This window comes from Cebus imitator, unplaced genomic scaffold (genome assembly GCF_001604975.1).
Source record: "Cebus imitator isolate Cc_AM_T3 unplaced genomic scaffold, Cebus_imitator-1.0 Scaffold16, whole genome shotgun sequence".
Classification (NCBI taxonomy): domain Eukaryota; kingdom Metazoa; phylum Chordata; class Mammalia; order Primates; family Cebidae; genus Cebus; species Cebus imitator.
This window is the reverse complement of record NW_016107331.1, coordinates 2,948,784-2,954,359: the sequence shown is the minus strand read 5'-3', so window position 1 is coordinate 2,954,359 and position 5,576 is coordinate 2,948,784. Positions and strand designations below refer to the sequence as shown.

Sequence of the window (5,576 nt, the reverse complement as noted above, 5' to 3'; positions counted from 1 at the left end):
TCACTCCTGGGATCCTCCTGCTTGGGCCATCTGAGCAGCGGGAACAGTTACCTTAAGGCTGGGCTCTACAGACAGACTGGGAGCTTACATAGAAGGAGGGCCAGCAACTCTGTTCTCAATCTTAACAAGTGGCTGGATGTGGTGGCTCAGGCCTGTAATCTCAGCACTTTGGGAGGCCAAGGCCCAGACCAGCCTGAGAAACATGGTGAAACCCTGTCTCTATAAAAATTTCAAAAATGACCCAGGGCTTGGCGGTGTGCCCCTGCAGTCCCAACTACTTGGGAGGCCGAAGTGGGAGGATCACCTGAGCCCGGGGGTTCGAGGCTGGGGCGAGCCGTAATCACACAAATGCACTCCAGCCTGGGTAACAGAATGAAACCGTATCTCAAAAAAAAAAAAAGAAAGAAAAAGAAGAAAAGTGATGTCATCATGAAAAACAAAGGCCATCTTTGTTTCTGCGATGTGGCGATGTGCGGGGGAGGTAGATTTGTACAACTCAACATACATGAAACCTAAAGCAAAGGCCAGAGGACCAGTGCCTGACAAGTTCTCTCCAGCAGTCCCTGGAGAGACACAGCCTGTTACTCATTATCCTCCCTCTTGGCTGGGGAGTGCGGGCAGCACACAGGCTGTGGGATCGGTTGCCCAGCATGGAGCTGCCGTAGCCCCATAGCCTCCTCTGCAGCTGCGTGTGTGCTTTTCAGAAACCACCAAATTCAAAACCCCAAACTGCCAAGGTTGAATCTTCCAGGAAAGGCCGATTCAGCCTGCAGTTATTCGTGTTTGAAGAGTTGCTCTGAATTTGAGAGGCGGTCTGACATTCCTGACACTGGGCGGGTTGGGGTCAGCCTGACAGGGACAGCAGAAAGAGACCCATGGTTCTGTGGGAGGCCAGCACGAGCCTGCCAGAAACAGCCTGCTTGCCTGTCTCCCAGACCTCAGCTCAGGCCACTGCCTGGGCTCAGATGAGAACAAGGCAAGGAAACAGAAAGGGTTCGTATTTCACCCTCCAGCCCCTGAGCGACAAAAGCTCTCAGTCACGCAGCTTCCTCCCGGAGTTCACGGCCCGGCAGGCCCCAGATGGCATGAATCACCACTCTGTCGTCCCTGGCTAGGCCCTGGTATGGCGCGCTGTGAGCATTCACACTGTCACCCTTGTTGTGAAGACACCCCCAGCACAGAGTGCTTCTGTCCCAAAGGCACATTTAATTTCAAATTAAAGTTACAAACGCTGAAAGTGACCTCTTCTCCTGGAAATAAAACTGTGAGTTTGAGAGGGAATTTGGCTCCCATGGGGGCCTTGTCTCTCTGCACTGGATGAGACTTTTATTTTTATTTATTTTTTTATTTTTTTTTTTTTTGAGACGGAGTTTCATTCATGTTACCCAGGCTGGAGTGCAATGGCGCGATCTCGGCTCACCTGGGTTCAGGTTCAACCTCCGTCTCCTGGGTTCAGGCAATTCTCCTGCCTCAGCCTCCTGAGTAGCTGGGATTACAGGCACGCACCACCATGCCCAGCTAATTTTTTGTATTTTTAGTAGAGACGGGGTTTCACCATGTTGACCAGGATGGTCTTGATCTCTTGACCTCGTGATCCACCCGCCTCGGCCTCCCAAAGTGCCAGGATTACAGGCTTGAGCCACCGCGCCCAGCCTGGATGAGACTTTTAAATGTCTTCCAACAAAAATCAGGACTTGTCTAGAGGGTTCCCTCTGTCACCACCCCAGCACTCAACATCTTTGCTGTTCATCAGCGGGTTCCCTGGGGCTCATTCGGCAATCACTCCTGGGAGTCACACTGCAAAGTGTGTCAAAGAGAGGAGTGTGACGGTGACACAGAGTTCCAGAGCCCGGTCACCCCTCCAGAGCCTGAAAGACCAAAACCATGGGGAGGACACACAGACGGCTTGAAGGTGACCAGCTGTTCCTCCCAGGGCTGGGCGAGCAGCAGAAAGCATGGAAGTGACTGAGCACAGTGCTGAACAGAGCTCAGCTCTAACCACCCTCACCTCTCAGCCAGACAGTGTCCAGCAGATCCAGGGCAGAGGCGCCAGGCTCCTTTCACAGGAAAGTAAATTCCTATGATGTCAGCCACCAGAGAATCAGCCCATGATGGCTGATTACCTCTGATGCCCTTCACTGAGTTTAAGCCTCATGAAGAAAATGGAAGCACAAGGCATGGTCTTCAAAGAAGTGGCATCTACCAGCAACGCAGCATGGCAGGGGGCGGGGTGGGGGGAGGGGGGGAGGAGGGAGCAGGAAGTGACCAGACTCCAGATCCAGCCGGCCTGGGTTCAAATCCCATTCCACCATCTACTAGCTGGAAATTAGGGCAGACTCTTTCTATCATTATTCTCTCGTTTGCAAAATAAAGATCACAATAGGACCAACCTTGTAAGAATTGTGGGAATAAGTCTATGCACATAAGGTACTAATGTACATAAATGTCAGCTATCCATTAGAAAACAACAAAATATTCAATATAAAGCCAAAATCAATAATATGACAGATGTGAGTCTTGGCCCACATTAGCCCACAAAGCTAGATGGGTAAGAAGAACCACTTTTTCTATTTTTTTTTTTTAGATGGAATTTCACTCTTTTGCCCAGGCTGGAGTAAAGTGGCACAGTCTCAGCTCACTGCAACCTCCACCAGCACTGCCCCAGGTTCAAGCGATTCTCCTGCCTCAGCCTCCTGAGTAGCTGGGATTACAGGTGCCCACCACCACACCCAGCTAATTTTTGTATTTTTAGTAGAGCCGGGGTTTCTCATGTTGGCCAGGCTGGTCTCAAACTCCTGACCTCAGGGGATCCACCCATCTCGGCCTCCCACATTGCTAGGATTACAGGCATGATCCACTGCACCCGGCCTTTCTATTTTCTTTAAATCAATTTGAGACCAATTCCCACACACAGAAAATGCTATCGCAGTCCTGCTGGGGCTCCTGCCTCCCAGAGCTGAGCCGTACACGGCCCTGGAATGTCAGGAAGGCATCCTTCAACCATCTCACACCACTATTCTGGTTTCTACTGCGGTACCTGATGTCCTGGCCCACAGGATCCCTTTACGGCCAGCAGCTCTGACACCTTCTGGCCTCTCTTGGGGATCAGGAGCCTTTGGCCAGGCTGGAGACCTTGTAAAAGGGTCCAGCCCCCTCAACACTCTTTGTCCCATCTCTGAGATCCTTCTGCTGGCCCAGGACCCTGCCCAGGTTTACCAAGCTTTATTGCCTTTGTCCCCTTTGGGGAATCTCTCTTTTTTCTTCTTGCTTGTCCACAAAGGTACCCTCCACGATCCCACCCCTTTCTCTCCATTCCATCCAGTACAATTCACACAGTCACTGGAAAATAGGCAGAAAGATTTCACTTAAGCAGTTTCTCCTATCGTCCTGGAGGTAAAGATTCCAATGTCTTAAGCCACCTGCTTAAATGGAGAAACAGAACGTGCAACAGGCACAACACAAATCAATAGCCCAAGATAACAGTCTGCTGCCATAGTGTGCCAGGAAATAAATGTCAAATTGTGCCTGGCTGAGCCCAGGTCACCAGCAACCAGAATTTTTTCTTTAAATATATGTAAGATATTTTATTCCTTATGCAATGTAATTTTATTTTATTATTATACTTTAAGTTCTGGGGTACATGTGTAGAACGTGCAGGTTTGTTATATAAGTATACATGTGTCATGGTGGTTTGCTGTACCTATCACCCTGCCATCTATACTAGATATTTCTCCTAATGCTATCCCTCCCCTATCCCCCCACCCCATGCTATCCCTCCCCTAGCCCCTCACCCCCCCCAGCAGGCCCCAGTATGTGAAGAAGACATTTATGCAGCCAAAAAACATATGAAAAAAGCTCATCATCACTGGTCATTAGAGAAATGCAAAGCAACCAGAACTTCTAAAACATAATTGTATTCCCTATCATCTCACATATGCAAGCGTGGGGCAGGGTAGTGCAATTATGTGGTCCCCTCAGCAGTGTGGAGGGTGGGGAGGTTTCCTGTAGGGAAACTGACTTCTTAGCTGAGCTCTGACACAGGAAAATGAGTTAGCTGGAGAAGGGAAGGAGGCTGAACATTTCATCTAAGAGCTGGAGTAAGGACAAAAGAATGAAGGTAAGAGTCATGGAATAGAAAGAGATGCCAGAGAATTTCTGGAACCCAAGTACCAGGTAGAGGAGTGCCTTGGTGGAGTAGCCAGGGGCAGCCACCAGAAAGCAGTGTGACCTGAGCTAGGGAGCTTGATCAGCTACATCTGGGTCTGGCTTTGAGACCAAGAAATGAGGACCCCGGGTGGTGTGGCAGGAGTTTGCAAACCCTCAGGATGAAGAAACATATTTAAAGATAAGTAATTTTTAAAATCCTATTTGTAATCAGGAAAATGTAGGTTTACTAATGAGCAGAATCTAAAAGTTTAGTAAACTGTAAGGATAAAAGAAGAAAATAATTTCTCTTATAAATAAGATGTCCCATGTTTTCTGGGGATTGCATTCATCCTCCGCAGTCTCTAAGTGTACTTCTGTAGCAAATTTTGAGAAGCTCTTTACATCAATAGCTTTTTAAAATGAAATCAGGATTCCTAGTTTAAAAAGAAAATACGTTTTTCATAGCTACCCAGTAACACACACATACCTGAAACAAAAATTTCGCAAACATTACCTACCTCTCGTGTTGTAAGAATTATCTGGGCCAGGCACAGTGGCTCATGCCTGTAATTCCAACCCTTTGGGAGGCTGACGTGGGAGGGTCACCTGAAGCCAGGAGTTGGAGACCACCAGTGGCAACACTGGGAGACCCCAGCTCTACAAAAAATTAAAAAGTAAAAGAATTATTTGTTTTTTAGCCTATTCAATCCTAATTTATCCTACCTAATTTTTTCTTTAAAACTCTGGTCACAGAGGACTAGCCTGACTTCATAACCCAGTGATGGGTTCCTACACACAGTAGAAATACGATGCCATCGTGCATACGAAGCCACTGAGGAATATCAGCAAGGAAGGGCCTGGTTGAATTTGCTACTTTAGTAAGTTATTCTCTGGGTTGTGTGGAGTTTGACTCTGAGGCAGATAAATGGAAGGGAACAGATCACACAGCGGGTTCTTTTGATTCTCGGGATGGTCTGCAACAAGGGCTCACACTACAGCAGGAGCAACAGAGATATTAACAACAGAAATAACAGGGATAAAGAGAAGGTGATGACCACAAGGACTGAGGAGCTAGATCAGGATGCTGTACTGCATGTGGATCTGAAAGAGTGGGGAAAGTTCAGAAAGGCTCCCAAGTTTCTGCCTCAGCACTGATGCACCGTCAACCGAAAAGAGAGCGAGGTGCACAGGTCTAAATGGGACAGATGGGATTCCCTGGGTCACTTTGCCTTTAAGGTGCCTGAGACGTGGCCATGTGGAGACAGCTGGCATTTGTATATGCAAGTCTAAATCTCTAGGGGAAAGTCAGAACCATATTAACACTTTGGAATCATCAGTATTTGAGTAGCAATTAATATTTTGAAAGTGGATGTGATTCCCCAGAGAGACGTCTGTAATGCCCAGCACATAGAAGATAGTTTCACCTATCT

General features: G+C 47.9%; 1 long non-coding RNA gene across 1 annotated transcript; it reads right to left on the bottom strand.

Annotated features, from left to right (window-relative positions):
* Positions 1-2,901: 2,901 nt before the first annotated feature.
* On the bottom strand, positions 2,902-4,701 carry LOC119468280. The gene is made up of 3 exons (XR_005196943.1): positions 4,665-4,701; positions 3,933-4,092; positions 2,902-3,419 (listed from the first exon to the last, which is right to left on the bottom strand). It is a non-coding gene; the product is annotated as an uncharacterized LOC119468280 (long non-coding RNA).
* Positions 4,702-5,576: the final 875 nt, after the last annotated feature.